This window comes from Jaculus jaculus, chromosome 9, assembly GCF_020740685.1.
Source record: "Jaculus jaculus isolate mJacJac1 chromosome 9, mJacJac1.mat.Y.cur, whole genome shotgun sequence".
In the NCBI taxonomy this organism is placed as follows: Eukaryota; Metazoa; Chordata; class Mammalia; order Rodentia; family Dipodidae; genus Jaculus; species Jaculus jaculus.
The window spans coordinates 76,773,683-76,790,359 of record NC_059110.1 but is presented as its reverse complement, the minus strand read 5'-3'; the positions used below and the strand labels follow the sequence as shown (position 1 = coordinate 76,790,359).

General features: G+C 43.0%; 1 pseudogene; it reads left to right on the top strand.

The window, feature by feature from the left end:
* The first annotated feature begins 339 nt into the window (after positions 1-339).
* LOC101606711 lies at positions 340-1,870 on the top strand (annotated as a pseudogene).
* The last annotated feature ends 14,807 nt before the right edge of the window (positions 1,871-16,677 follow it).

Here is a 16,677-nt window from a genome sequence, read left to right as displayed (position 1 = left end):
AGGATACAAAATCAATGCACAAAAATCAGTAACCATTCTATATGCAAATGACAAAGATACAGAGAAATAAATAAGGGACATAGTCCCACTTTCAATAGCAACAAAAAATAAAATACCTTGGAATAACGGTTAACGGTTAACCAACGAAGCGAAAGATCTATACAACTGGCACCACGAGGGCCACGCCCAGGAAGAGCCTCTCTCGCAGCTCAGTGGGCAGGTGGGCAGGGAGAGGTCTGCTGCACCCGCTGTGCACATGCAGCCTGTACAGCGCAACAAGCTCATGCCCCCGCCTCCTCATCCCCATAGCACCTGTGTTACCTGCAATCCTCTTGCCCCATGCATGCGCCAGGCACCACGGCCCCGGGCAACGTGTGCGATTGACATCTGTGAGTCAATATTGGAGGGGAAAGGGCATGACAGTGAAAGGTCTACATGCAGCACCCTAGAGCAGACAGATATGGAAGCTGTTGAGCCTCTTGTTTGCATAAGTTCCTGGGGTCGGAGGTCCCAGAAAAGTGACCTGCTGAAGATAAGACCCCTCACACCTGTCTCTGATTCTGGGTACATCACCACCACTGTGCTTATGGACACAGCTGCACTTGAGCTACCAAAGGACTTCCATTCTTTCTTAACTCTGTGCATAGCTCCTCCTCAGAGCCCTGAGCTCGTGGAGCCGTCAACAGGAACATCTGTTCCTTCCCAGGAAACCAATTCCAAAGGACACATGACCATGGCCCTCCCCTCATCCTCTGTGTCAGCCAGAGTGCTGAGCAGTAGGGAAGTAAAGGGTTTGCCAGGTTTTTCAGCCAAAGTCACTGGAGCCAGCCACTGGACCCCCCTGTAGAGCTGTGGTGACAAGTGTGATACCGGGGAGAGGCCTGCTCCTGCCTGCCTTCCTACCATCCAGACTCAAGAGCAGCCCCTGTCCAAAGGAAGAGGAGAAGCAGTTTCTGAGACGTTTTGAAGCTTTGCAGGACACATGCCTCACAGACAGTGTACTCATTTCTAACTCAGTTTCCGGTCAGCCTTGCTTGCACAAGTCTAGTGGCCTGGTTCCTACCAACAAGGACCAGCAGGCAAGATGGCCCACTTCTGTTCAGACCTCCTTACCAAAGAATTCTGAAAATGACTTGCTGAGGAAAACCACCCCTCTGATTTCTGTCCCTGTCTTCAGTCTCCTTGTCCTTTGCCAAATGGTCCCTGTGACTGGACAGAGTGGCATGTTCTCAGCTTTTCTGAAGTCCCCTCCCCAGGTACCTACAGGGACTGTCAAGCCCATCTTACCCCAGGCTGCTCCCATGCCTCAGCCTGTGCTCATGGGCCCATCTGTGCCTCAGGGAACTGTGATGCTGGTCCTGCCACAGGCCTCCTTCCCCCAGCCTGTCCCCTGCCCATCTGGTGTCATGGCTGTCGGAAATACCATGTTGTTGCCCCTTGCCCCTGCTCCAGTGTTCATTGCCTCCAGCCAAAACTGTGTTCCTCAGGTAGACTTCTCCAGAAGGACAAACTATGTTTGCAATTTCCCAGGCTGCCGGAAGACCTACTTCAAAAGTTACCACCTCAAGGCTCATCTTTGAACCCATACTGGGGAGAAGCCTTTTACTTGCAGCTGGGATGGCTGTGATAAGAAGTTTGCACAGTCAGATGAATTGTCTCACCACTGCAGAACTCACACCGGGAGAAGAAGTTCGTGTGTCCGGGGTGTGATCCGCGCTTTATGCGGAGTGACCATCTCACAAAGTATGCCCGACATCACATGGCCACCAAGAAGATCCCAGGCTGGCTGGCAGAGGTGGGCAAGCTGAACAGAATCTCCCATGGAGAGATCCCAGGGAGCGCCCCTGAGCCATTGCTAGCCTCTGCCTGAGAGGTCACTGGTGTTACCGGAGGATTCTTAGAGCCCCTTTCAGGAAAGGGACTGTGCATTCCAGGGGCTCAGGGCTCGGTAAGGCTGGGAAACTGGTTCTGATGGAAGAGTGGTAGCTTTACTTTTCTGGTTGGGACCCTATTCAGTATCTTTTGTATTTTCAGAAGTGTTTTGATTTGTTTTTTTTTTGTAAGGAAATTGAAGATAAGATTATTGAAATCGCCAGCATTCAAACAAACATTGGGCAATAAAGTTTACAAAGTCTGGATTTTTTTAACAATCTTTCTATTCATGTTTTGCAGAAATGAGACAGGGTACTAATTTCATACTTTTCTATGAAAAATATTTATATTATGCTCAAATCACTGTTTTCTAGATAGATGCTTTTACAGCCTTCTTCCATGTTTTATAGCAAAATTTTGGGATGACCTGCTTTTAGTAAGCTTGGTATATTATTCAGAAACAAATCAGAGGGTGGTTATCAGTTCTTTTTTGGAGTCAAAATTGATTGAATGCAGGCTTATGAGGGAAACATAAATTTTGTAGTCAGTTTCTTCATAGAATTTTCAAGGAAAATTTCAGGCAATCAGCCCTGTAGTCCACAAATTTAAAATTGTGGTTCGGTAGAACTGGGCACATGTGTAGGTTGCCCTCTGTGAGTACTTGGGCTACTAGCCAGCTATAGGGGAGCAGGGGCTCCGGCAGGTCTGTGTGTACATGTACAGTGCTGTCTTCTGGCCATTCTCTGCCCAGCACCAGAGTCGACATCCTGCTTGTACCCAGCCCAGCTGCTTTATGGGTTGTCAGTTTGTAAGATTCCCGGGGGAGGGGGAACCTTCCGTGGTGGGAGACCCGCGCCCAAGAACCAAGACCGAGCCACTGGATGCAAAGGCAAGAGGCAGCTTTATTGTTCGCACAGGCGCCTGCGGGCACTCCAGTCCTTCGAGAGGCTGAGCACGCTGGGCAAGGGGAAGGGTCTCTTTTTATAGGGTTTAGGGAGAGCAGGAGCAGGTTTACAGAAGCAGAAGCATTATTTCAGTCCCAGCACTGGTTACTGGTTACTTATTAATAGACTTGGAGTCGGTGGGGATCCTCTTTTTTTTTTTTTTCCTTTCTCGGAAACATCCTGACAGGGTTATCTATAGTACATTAGGCGGGGTTAATGGTCATGCTATGGTCACAAGGTTGTTTGCCTGTCTGCATCTGGGGGTCACAAGGCTGTTTGCCTGTCTGCATCTGGGGGTCACAAGACTGTTTGCCTGTCTGCATCTGGGGGCTGTTTTTGGCTCCTGGTATTTTTCCATGGGTTTTACAAGTTGACTTCTCTTGATATGACCTTAACTATGTGGTAGGTTCAGTGACTGTGAGAAAAGGAAATATTCATAGTGGTTGGAAGAACTTTCCAGCAATGTGAAGCTCATCTGAAGCAATGTACAAGTGCACACTGTCAGCTGAGGCTCAGATGTCTTTCTTATAGGTGAACTGTGAGGAAGTGTGTTTTGCTAAATGGCGATGGAATACCACTTAGGTGCCCTTTAATTCATTTTGTTTGAAGGAAATTATTTTGATCAAAAATTACCTGAGATGGAGTTTGAGATCTAGAAGATAGACAGAAGGCACTGCCTTTTAAACTTTGTGAGCAGATACACTGCATGTATAGGAAACTGGCATCTTATACCCACATGGCCACAGAAACTGCTTTGGTTAAATGTTGAAAGTTCCAGCAACAGTAAATTTAAAAACAAAGAATCTTGCACAGTTATGACCACTTGGAAGTATCTTTGTGCTGTGTGTTAGACTTTACATTTGCCTTTTAAATATTGGCACTTAACATACAAAAATGATTGCAAGATTAAAATGCTGAAAAATCAGATAAAATTAGTTGCTGTGTTGAGGTCTTCTTAGTCTGATACAACCCTTACCTGTCATTCATTGTATGTTAGGTGATGCCTGTTAAGCTGCCCTTCAGTATCACCTGCTTTTGACATATATCTGTATCTTTAGTAAACTTTCACAGTTTTGGTCAGTTAAAAAAAAAAATCTATACAATAAAAACACTCAAAAAAGAAATTGAGGAGGACTTGAGAAATTGAAAAGACCTCCCATGCTCCCTAGGCAGAATTAACATTTTGAAGATGGCAGTCCTACAAAAGGCAATGTATAGATTTAATACAATTCCAATTAAAATCCCTACAGTGTTCTTCACAGAGATAGAAAAAATGATCTCAAATTTCATATGGAAAGGCAGAACACCTTGTATATCCAAGCATATCCTCAGCAAAAGAAATGCCTCTGGTGGCATCACCATACCTGATCTAAAGCTATATTACAAAGCCATAGTAATAAAAACAGCATGGCACTGGCATAAAAACAGGAGTATAGACCAATAATATACTTGAGGACCCAGACTTTGGGTCAAGCAACTATAGCTACTTGATATTTGACAAAGGCCTTAACAATATAGGCTGGAAAAAAAAGACAGCATCTTCAACAAATGGTGCTAGGCAAACTGGATAACCATATGCAGGAAACTGAAACTTGATCCACACATTTCACCATGTACTACACTCAAATCCAAATGGATCAAAGACCTTAATATAAGACCAGAAACTTGACTACTACTGGAAGAAAATTTAGGAAGTACTTCCATGATGTAGGAATGGAAAAAGACTTCCTGAACAAAACCCCAGTAACTCACAATCTTAAACAGTCACTCAACCAATGGGATCACATGAAGTTGAAGAGTTTCTTTACAGACAAGCATACAATAAGCAAAGCCAATAGAATATCCACAGAATGGGAGAAAATATTTGTGGATTATCCAACTGACAGAGGGCTAATCTCTAGAATCTACAAAGAACTCAAAAATCTAAGCAGTAAAAAGTCAAACACTCCACTCACAAAATGGGGCAAAGAGTTGAACAGGCAGTTCAGAGGAAGAAATACAAATGGCAAACACACACTTAAGAAAATGTTCATCATCCCTAATCATCAGGAAATGCAAATTAAAGCAACTATGTGATTCCACCTTACCTCAGTAAGGATAGCAAACATCAAAAAAAATCAAATAAAAATAAATGGTGAGGATGTGGAGAAGTAGGAACACTCATCCACTGTTGGTGGGAATGTAAGATGGTACAACCACTTTGGAAAGCAATATGGAGACTCCTGAAAAAGCTGACTATATCTCTATACCAACAGACCCAGTTATACCCTTAATGGGCATCTGCCCTAAAACCTTCAAACCACAGGCCAGAGAGATTTGCTCAACCATGTTTGTAGCAGCTCAATTTGGTTTGTTTTTTTTTTTTAAGAAAGAGAAGTTTTATTAGGGCATTTTCACTTTATTTTTTTCCATACAGCAAAGTCAACTACTGCAGTAATAATAAAATAAGCATAAAACAAATCGCAGCCCTAGACAAAATACATAATTGTAAGCATATACAAGCAGAAAGTAAGTTGTGATTACCTAATAGTGAAACCCAGCACATCTGTCCTTTCAGCAGGGGCCGTGGCAGGACTGCGTGAGGCACAGCGTCCACAACCTGCGGCTCAATTCGTAATAGCTAAGAGCTGGAATCAACCAAGATGTTCATCACAAGAATAATGGATAACTAAGATATGGTATATCTACACAATGGAATTCTGTACAGTAGTAAGAAAAAATGACACAATGAAATGTGGGGAAAAATGATTGAACCTGGAACAGATCAATCTCAGTGAACTTACTCAATCACAGAAAAAAAATTACCACATAGTCTCACTCATCAATGCAGCACCTAACCTGAATCTACCCAAGATGCCTTACATACCCAGCAAGCATCTTGTGGACTAGGCAATAGGAGGAGTAGGAAAGGAGGGGAGGACAACAGGGGGGCAGTGGGAAACACAAATCTAGACCCAAACGGCAAAGGTACCATAAAATTCTTTTTCCTAAAAGGAAGACCAAATGGCTCAACCTTCACCAGACCCTTACAGGGAACACCTGAACCACAAGACACTGGAGAGGGTATGATGAAGACTAACCTTAATCTTCTACAGTTCCCCTCCCTCCATCTCCCCCCCACACACTCTCTTCTCTCTAACTCTTATATATTAGTTATCCTTTTCTTTCTTTTCTTAATAGGCACTGACCGGTAACTCCCAGTACCAGCATGTGGCCATCATCCACCATTAGGTTTTGATCAGAGAGACCTACAGGGTTTCCTAAAAGAAAGATTTCTGTCAGAGTACTTGATGTGGTAAGACCTACTCTAAAGACACCTTATGTGGTTGACACGTAAAATCGAATGGCATGTCTGAAAGCTAGAAGAGAGTCAGTCCCCAGACAGTGCATCTAGTGCCAGAAGGTGCTACATGGACAACTGGGGGAAAATGACCAACATCTGTCCAAGCAACTCATGGTCTAACCTACTTAGCAGCAAATAACCTGTTGTGATGCCCACACAAGTGCAATAGTGGCACCCAGTCATGGTGGGGAATGAACTGCTCTTTTTTTTTTTTTTTAATTTTTTATTTATTTATTTGAGAGCGACGGACATAGAGAGAAAGACAGATAGAGGGAGAGAGAGAATGGGCATGCCAGGGCTTCCAGCCTCTGCAAACGAACTCCAGACGTGTGCGCCCCCTTGTGCATCTGGCTAACGTGGGACCTGGAGAACCAAGCCTCGAACCAGGGTCCTTAGGCTTCACAGGCAAGCACTTAACCGCTAAGCCATCTCTCCAGCCCTGAACTGCTCTTGATTTGGCTAACTGATGCCCTCAGTGGTATACAAGCTATAGCTAGAGCTGGGAAACAAGTCAGAACCATATCCAAACATAAGCCCACTCTTCATTATCAAGCTACCATCAATCGTGGGCTACAAGAGGGCCTACACTTATTAAATTCTCTATTAAAAAAAGTAAGGGCTATCACATTTGTCCTGGTGCTAACTTACTCTCCATTGAAGAATCTGCTTCTCTTTCTCACATATATGTAGATCCTAAGGAGAGAGCCACCCCATCATACCTCAAAAGGGCCCCGGCTGAAACTAAGAAAAATTGGCAAAACAAGCAAGGGTGATGTTTTCATGGTGTAGTGGGTACCAGCACAAATGGGAAGATCAACACAGAGAATAATCAACACCTACCAAATCAGAGAGCCAGAGCCCCAGATGCCCCCAACACCTCATCACTGAAGCAGATCAAAAATGAACCCAACATGGCTCAACATGGAAATTTTGCAGAAGAGGGGCCGGAAAGAATGTCAGAACTACATGTTGGGTCATGATATGCAGACATTTATCCTACCCATAACTGAGGACTAACTCCACAACACATGACCCATATATCTCAACATGGAGGGGGAAAAGAGAGGGAGTAGGTCACAGATGAGCCTAATAATGGTACCAAACTGAATGTATTTGCTGAATGCAAAACTAATTAATAAAAAAAATTTAAACTCAAGGATCCCACTGAGATAGGGAATAAGACAGGGTGCCCACTCTTACCACTGCTCTTCAACATAGTACTAGAAGTGGTAACCGAGCAATCATACTGGAGAAAGAAATAAAAGGAATTAAAATTGGAAAGGAAGAAGTCAAGTTTGCCCTATTTTCAGATGACATGATCCTATATACGTGACCCAGAAGTCTCCATTCCAAACCTTCTAAAAGTCATAAATTCCTTCACCAAAGTGGCAGGATACAAAATCAATGGACAAAAATCAGTAGTTTCTCTATATGCAAAGGACAAATATACAGAGAAAGAAACCACTAAGCCTGTCCCATTTTCAATAGAAACAAAAAAATTTTAAAACCTTTAAATAACACTAATAAAGGGTGTGAAAGAACTATATAATGAAAACTTAACAACACTCAAGAAAGAAATAGAGGAGGAATTGAGAAGATGGAAAGACCTCCCATGGTCCTGGATAGGTAGAATTAATATTGTAAAATTGGCAATTCTTCCAAAAGAAATATACAGTATTAATGGAAGACCAATAAAAATAGCATGATCATTCTTCACAGAGATTAAAAATATGGTCTCAAAATTCATATGGAATGACAGAAGGCCTCTGATATTCAAATATATCCTCAACAAGAGAAACACCTCTGGTGGTATCACCATACCTGATCTAAAGCTGTATAATAAAGCCATAGTGACAAAAACAGCATGGTACTGGAATAAAAACAGAAACATAGACCAATGGGACAGAATTGAAGACACAGAACTTAGGGCAAGCAACTACAGCTGCTTGATTTTTGACAAAGTTGCCAATAATGTATACTGGAGAAAAGAAAGAATCTTCAACAAATAGTGTGGGACAAATTGGATGACCATATGTAGAAAAATGAAATTAGTCCCACTCATTTAGCCATACACAAAAATCAAGTCCAAATTATTAAAGACCTCAATATAAGACCTAAAACTCTTCAACTGCTGGAAGAAAAAACAGGAAGCACTCTCCACCATATAAGACTGGGAAAAGACTCCCTGAACAAAACTCCAGTAGCTGAGGAAATTGAACAAACACAACCAATGGGATATCATGAAGCTAACAAGCCTTTGCACAGTCAAAGATACCACAAGCAGAGTCAATAGATTACCCACTGAGTGGGAGAAAATGTTTGCCAGCTATATTACTTACAGAAGCCTAATATCTAGAATCTACAAAGAACTCAAAAAAAAAAACAACTAAGCAATAAATAAAAAATCAATCAATGTGCTCCAAAAGTGGGTAGAGAACTAAATAGGGAGTTCCCAGAGGAAGAAAGACAACTGCCTAACACACACTTAAGAAAATGTACAACATCCCTAACCATGAGGGAAATGAAAATTAAAAAAACTATGAGATTCCACCTTACCCCAGTAAGAATAGCAAAGATTAAAAATTCAAATGAAAACAAATGTTGGTGAGGCTGCAGAGAAATAGGAACAATCATTCACTGTTGGTGGGAATGTTAGCTGGTACACCACTGTGGAAATCAATTTGAAGACTCCTGAAAAGGATAAATATAGAGTTACCAACAGACCCTTACTGGGCATTTACCCTAAAAGACCCACATCTCAGTTCACTAATATTTGCTCAACAATGATTATAACTGTTCAATTCATAATAGCTAATAATTGGATTTAACCCAGGTGCCCACCATTGGATGTGTGGATAACCAAGATGTGGTGTATCTACACGATGGAATTCTACTCAGCAGTAAGAGAAAAATGACACATTGAAATTTGTAGAAAAATGGTTGAACTTGGAACAGTTTATTATAAGTGAACTTATACAATCACAGAAAAGCAACCATCACATGATCTCACTCATCTGCAGTTCCTGACCCGGATCAGCCCACGGTGCTGACAAAACTGAATAGCATCTTCAGGCTTGGACAATATTGAGGTTAGGGCTTAGGGGAAGGGAAAGGTTGGGAGGGGGACACAAAACTGAACCCTAATAGTACTGGTACCATAGAATTTTATATCCTTGAAGTAAGACTAAAAGTTCCAACCTTCAAATGGACCTTAGAGGGAGCACCTGAATCAAAGGGCCCTGGAGAGAGTTAGATTAAACCTAATCTCATATTTCCCCTGTTTCTCTTTCTTCTCTGTTTTCTTTTTCTGTTTCTTTTTCCTTGGTGCTGGCCTGTAATTCCCTGTATGAGGATGAGGTCTACATCCACAGTGAACTGTTGATCAGTGAGACCTACCAGATTTCCCAAAACAAACAAGACAGACTTCTGTCTGAACACTTGTTTGCCCACCAAGGTTAATGTTAAGACCCTACTGCTGAAGACACCAAATGCTGTTGGCATGGACCATGGAGAGTCCTAGTTGGAATTCAGAGGAGAACCAACCCCCAGACAATTATACCATCTAATGCTGGAAGGCACTACATAAGCTACCAGGGGAAAGTGGCCAACATCTGTCCAAGAAACTAAAAGTCTAAGCAATTTGGAAGCAAATAACTTGATGTGATACACAAGTGCAATAGTGGCACACAACCATGTTGGGTAACCAATTGCTTTGGGATTGGCTAATAGATCTGCTCAGTGGAAAATAAATCATACCTGGAACATAGAAACAAGTCAGAATCATATCCACTAACCCTAGACTATAAAAGTTTCTAAACCCTTTTAACTCTCTCTAAATTAATAATGGTTATCCCATTTAACCAGTACTGACTTCATTCCCCATTGGAGAATCTACTTCTCTTTTTCAGATGGGAACTGGACCTGAGGAGACAAACGATCCAGTGCACTCCACCTGACTCCAGCTGAAGCCACCGTGGAATTGGGGAAATGAGCAAGAGTACTGCTTTCTTACTTAAGCTGAAATCAGCACAAGGGTGATGAGGAAAGATCCTGAGGACACTCAACACCTACCAAACCAGAGATGCAGAGGCTTCTAAGTGCCCATCACTGAAAGTAGACTTAAAATGCTCCCAGCATGGCTCAGGGAATTTTGTGGAAAAGGAGCGGAAAGATTGTTACAGCCATAAATTGGAACATTTTGCACAAAGATATTGCTTCTTCCCCTCCACAATCCATGATCTACAACCCCCATGGGTTGACCTGCATCCCCAAGAGGAAGGCCTCTTCAGAAAAGGGGCAGGGAGGAGGGAAAGGATGGTATCATGTGATGTTTACATACAAAATATATCCATATCTAATAATAAAAATTAATTAATTAAAAAATTAAAACACTCACAGACCCACACAAACTGGTAGACTGGACTACAAAACAGGCACATCTCTGCTTCCAGTGCCTACACTCCACATTCCTGGTGAAACTGTGTCATCTTAGTGCAAAGGGACAGTGTAAGTGAATATTCAGAACCTTGCACATGCGTGATCAAAACACACTCACTTCCATTGGATTGTTCCTCAGGTATTTTTTCACAGCAAGGAAACCTTCAAGTCCCAGTCTTAAGGCCAGTCTTATTTCTGGCCTAGGGCTCTCTGCTAGTGCCAAATTGGAACAAGCCATGTAGCAAGCTCCTGACACCACCAAAAGTGCCCCAGAAGCCATGCCTGACTCACCATGATGGACTGTAAACCATGAGAAAGTAAATCCTTCCTCTTCTAAGTTTTTTCTGTCAGATATTCTGTTATACTATTGAAAAAAAGAAATACATTGGGAATGGAGACCTCCATAACCAATGTCTGCCAATAGTAGTGTGGGAAATTCCTAAATTATTAACACTTATAACAATTCCAAGCTTAACATAGATGCCCCATAAATATTTGTTCATTGAATGAACAAATGAATGCATATTGTAACCATAAAATGGGATCAATGTTCCAAACAATTACTAGAGACAGAACTGAACCTGACTTTTGTGTCTTAAGATGGCCTGAACAATCAAGTAAACTTGGCCATTTTACTTGACTATACTGTCCTAGAAATAGACAGATAAAGCTAGGTGAACAGAGATATACCTCATATCAGTATAGAGAAATTCACCTAGTAAAAAATGGAAGTGAAAATAAGATTCTATTTTCCAAACAGCCATAAATGAATAAAAAGTACTTAAAATGGTATTTTAAATTTTATTTATTTGAGAGCGACAGACACAGAGAGAAAGACAGATAGAGGGAGAGAATGGGCGCGCCAGGGCTTCCAGCCTCTGCAAATGAACTCCAGACGCGTGCGCCCCCTTGTGCATCTGGCTAACGTGGGACCTGGGGAACCAAGCCTCAAACCGGGGTGCTTAGGCTTCACAGGCAAGCGCTTAACTGCTAAACCATCTCTCCAGCCCTAAAATGGTATTTTAAACTGGCAAGGAGGTACTTTCAGTCAATGCTGATGGCAATTAGTAAAACAATTGCTTGAATTTCCTCTCCACAGCTGCCTTGGATTATAGAAATGTTTTCCTCTCTGACCATGGACTCTTTCCTCTCACATCGTTAGAAATCTTCAAAGGAAAGAAATAGCCTAGCATACTTTTCCCAATAATTTTTCAATATTCAAATCATGACTAAATAGCTTGTACCACACTTACCTCATAAAACAATAATCATTATCACAAATGCTATGTTATTAATGTTGTAAATTTAAGGTTTTGGGTTGAAAGTGAGGAGAAACAAAGCACTCAAGCACAGCATGGTGGCACAGGCCTACAGACTCTGAGACTCTAAGACTGAGGCAAAAGAGTCAGCAGTGTTTGGGTTTAATCCTACTTTCTCTCAGAAGTGCTTCTGGGAAGCTTGAGCCTGAGAAGCCCCCTAGAGCGCTTACCACTCAGCCTTGTATCCATCTGTGCTTCAGTCTTTTCTTCCAAATGTGATAATACCAGGGTGACATCTTCAGAATTTCACACATGCAAACATATCATTACTTCATAATTTATCAGTGAGTAAACTGATACCTGCCCCAGGTCAAGGTAATTGAAACTTGAATATCTTAACTTGTAACGGGACTTCTCTGATACTCCTAGGATATCAGCAGGGACAGGCATGCCATAGACTCTGGACAAATGAGTGAATGGTGACAGTCGAGAATTTCACTGAAGAATGCCACCGTTGGTTCTACCAGTGGTAGATAGTAGATAAGACAGTCCCTTCTGCCATGTGAAAACAGGACAGAAGATAGATGATAGATAGACAGGCAAACAGATACTGTCCTCAGGAGACACAGGTACACTGAGAAATTGGTTGGCCATTCCAGATTCAGGAAGGCTTTTCGTAAGGACAGTTCAGAGCTCAGGATCTCAGGATGGTCAGAAGGTTCTGGAACAAGAAACATAAATCATCTTGCTCTGGGGCCAGGTAGACAGGGCAACAGTGCCACCAACTGCAGCCTTACCATGAAGTGAGAGGGAAGGCTCAAGTCCATCAAGAGCAGCTCCACACAGGGCACGGAGATGGCTTCTCTGACAGATCCTGCTGTCTCAGTGACCCTGCCAGCAACCCCAGCCTCTCCTTTCCTACTCCACTTCTAGGTGAGGCAGGCCCACTGGGACGGGGGTGGGTCTGGAGTTGGGAAGGGCTTTGAGGTTCACACTGAAGATGGGCATACAGGTCCCAGTTCAGGTGCATGACACTGGGTCTCTTCCTTGAGCAAGGTCACATAGTGAGGTTGTAGCATTATGGTTAAGGACTGTAAGTCCATGTAGTCCATGTCAAAGTCCAAGGAAAGAAGCCAGTGTGTCCTGGCTATTCAGTTTTAACCAGCCCTCTCATACCGTTGTCCTGAGAAGAAGGCAGAGTGTTACACACCCAGCACAGTAGGGCAGCACAGCCACCACAGTGCTGAGGGGAAACTATCTCACTTCTGGGTTCCCTGACACCTTTGTTCCCCTTCTCCCACTCCTTTTCTCTAGTAGAGCAGGAGAAATGTTAGACTGGCTGGGGACTGAGGAGCCCTCTCAGAGCCAGTGATTGCAGAGGCCACAGTAGCTCCCCATGGTGTTTCCTGGATAATTAGTTAGTGACCCTCTCATTCCCAGCCTGCATGTGTTTCTTCCAACCATTGGCTGTGGAAAAAACTGTCCCTCTCCTTGTCATAACTGCTGCAAGTCTCACTCTGGCACAAGCACACTAGCTCTGGGTAGGTGCAGAACCTAGGCATACTCACAGATGAGCTGTTGGGTAGTGAAAAAAAAAGGTAAGGTTGGTAAAATCAAGTGTCTGAGGGAGGAGGATAAGTAAGTATCTGTCAAGTTGTGACCAACAGCCATGGAAATAGGTTGAACCACAAGTGGTATTCAAAGCCTGCAACTGGACTCTTGGCTTGTCGCCAGATTGTTGAATGACTTCAGGCACAGGGATTTTCATGTATTTATCACCACGCTTGTGACATGATTTGGGGTAAGATAATAGTAAAAGTCATTGTCATTTGATTAATAACAAAATAGGACGATTGGGTCTTTGACTATGTCTGTTCATCTTTGAATGTCCTCCCTGCCCCCATGCTAAAATACATGTCTGGCTTGGAGTAGACAACAGTTAATATTGTTTCTTAAAAGCATATATTTATTTATTTATTTATGTATTTATTTATTTATTTATTTGCAAGTAGAGACAGAGACAGAGGGAGGCAGTATGGACACATCAGAGCCTCTTTCCACTAAAAACTAACTCCAGATATATACGCCACTTTGCACATCTAGCTTTATGTGGGTGTGGGGAATTGAATCCATGTTTGTTTGTAGGCTCTGCAAACAAGTGCCTTTAACCACTTAGCCATCTCCCAGCCCCAATATTGTTGAATAAATTTCTGAAAAGAAAAGCATTCAAAATTGACAGAGGATAGTAGAGGATTAGGTAGGGCTTGTCTTGGGTTAGAAGTTAAAATCATCTTGAATAAAAAAACATTTGGAAGCCGGGCATGGTGGTGCGTGCCTTTAATCCCAGCACTTGGGAGGCAGAGGTAGGAGGATTGCCATGAGTTCGAGGCCACCCTGAGACTCCATAGTGAATTCCAGGTCAGCCTGGGCTAGAGTGAGACCCTACCTAAAAAAAAAAAACAAAAAAACATTTGGGACTCTGGAGTAAAACCTGAGTTGTCCAAGAAGCTAGATGACAGAAACCCCTAATACTGAGAATGCTGGGAGCATCCATGACTTCCCTCATTTCCCACTGCCTACTCTCTTATTATAGATGGGTCTGCAACCAGAGAGCAAGGGATGGAGGGAGGTGACAGGTCGACATTTATATAGAGACCCCCTGCTGGTTCTCACTGAGTTTGGAGAGTGCTGGATCTCTGTCTGTCTAGGTTTTCATGTGTATGTAAAACATATGACTGTTCAGTACACTGATTGCATGGGTGTCATGAGTGTCTGGGTGTGCCTCTATGTGTGTTCCTCTACTTGTGAGTGCATCTCTGGCACATCTATCTGTCTAGACATATCAGAACTTGCCCAGGTCTTTGTGCAGGTGTGATCCTTGTGTGTTCAGGGTCTGTGACTGAGTGGCTGCTATATAGGTGACTGCATGGGGCTTAGGGTAGTAAGCTGCCAGAGAGACAGGGTTACTAGCCTTGTATCCTATATTCTGCTGCTTTATTTTGCTTACCCAACTCTTCCCAGTCATTTCCAAGTAGTACTTGTCACTTGCCATACCTGGGCCTCAGGAAGAGCCCGCCTCAAGGGCTCCTGGACCAGCTATTTCAGGGGCAGCTCACACAAAATCTCCTATCATTTAAAAAAGTCAGGAGATGTTGGAGGTGCTATTTATTAATAACCTACTATTTCCTAAGCACTTACAAGGATGACAGAATTATTGAAGGCTTTTGAGATGGAGTCTCACTATGTCACTCAGGCTGGTCTCAAACTCCTGGGCTCAATGGGGCTTCCTACCACAGCATGTGCCATCATACCTGGCTTTTAATTATCCCACTTTTAAAGGGGAAACAAAAGCATCTAAAAGCGATAAAGTAACTTCCCCAAAGTTCCTCTTGTAATTTTCTTTATATGTGTTATTATTTCTAAAATTCTCTAACACCCTTGTCTGTAAAATGAACACTTTCTAGCTGGTCCTTTTGAAATGCTACATTTCCTGCCCTTCTTGCCAGGAGAGTTAGGACCAAGCCTCGCCAAGGCAAAGTACAGATGGTGTGGTGGTTTGATTCCCCCATAAACTTATGTGTTCTGAATGCTAAGTTCCCAGCTGATGGAGATTTGGGAATTAGCGCCTCTTGGAGTCAGTGTATTGTTGGGAGTGGGCTTATGGGCGCTATAGCCAGTTTCCTCATACCAGTATTTGGCACACTCTCCTGTAGCTATTGTCCACCTTATGTTTGCCAGGGGGCAATGTCCACCCTCTGCACATGCCATCATTTACCCCTGCCATCATGGAGCTTCCCCTTGAGCCTATACGCCAAAATAAACCTCTTTTTCCCAGAAGCTGCTCTTGGTTGGGTGATTTCTACCAGCAATGTGAACCTGACTACAACAGGGGGGAAAAGACAACTGAATATTTATTCTATAAGGTTCATCATCTAGTGGGTAAAGTGAGAAGTACAACAGAAAATATCATTTTAATAGTAGCAAGTAAGTGATGAGTTTAAATAAGATGAGAGAGAGAGAAGAGAAGGGAAGAGAGGAAATGAGAACAGTAGAGGTAGAAAGCGCATTATAGGTGGTAGGGAATATTCAGAGAAGGCTAGTGCCAAAGACGTAAAAAGGAAGAGATTTTTAGTGACTAAGGCACATGCCTGCAAAGCCTAAAGACCCATATTTGACTCTCCAGATACCATGTAAGCCAGACGTACATGGTGACTCCAGCATGCAAGGTTACACATGCACACAGGATGGTGCACACATCTGGAGTTCGACAGCAGTGGCTGGAGGCTCTGGTATGCTAATTATCTCCCCCGCCCTTCTCATGAAATAAAGAGCCAATGAAAAGGCCAACCAGGCTTGCCTGGGGAGAAGGGGAAGTGAAGATAAGCTAGAAACTTCTTTTTTTTTTTAATTTTTATTTATTTATTTATTTGAGAGTGGCAGACACAGAGAGAAAGACAGATAGAGGGAGAGAGAGAGAATGGGCATGCCAGGGCTTCCAGCCTCTGCAAACAAACTCCAGATGCGTGTGCCCCCTTGTGCATCTGGCTAACGTGGGACCTGGGGAACCAAGCCTCGAACCGGGGTCCTTAGGCTTCACAGGCAAGCGCTTAACCGCTAAGCCATCTCTCTAGCCCAAGCTAGAAACTTCTTAGAGCCATGCTGGAAAGCTTTGGACACCAGGCTGAGAAATATACACTATATTCAAGAGGTGGTGTGGCAGTTGGCTAGGCAGTAATGTTTGTGGTTCCAAGCCACCCCAGGGTCACTGTGCATCAGTCTCCAGGAGGCATCCAGGCATCTGCAGAGCAGGGTCTTGAGTGCC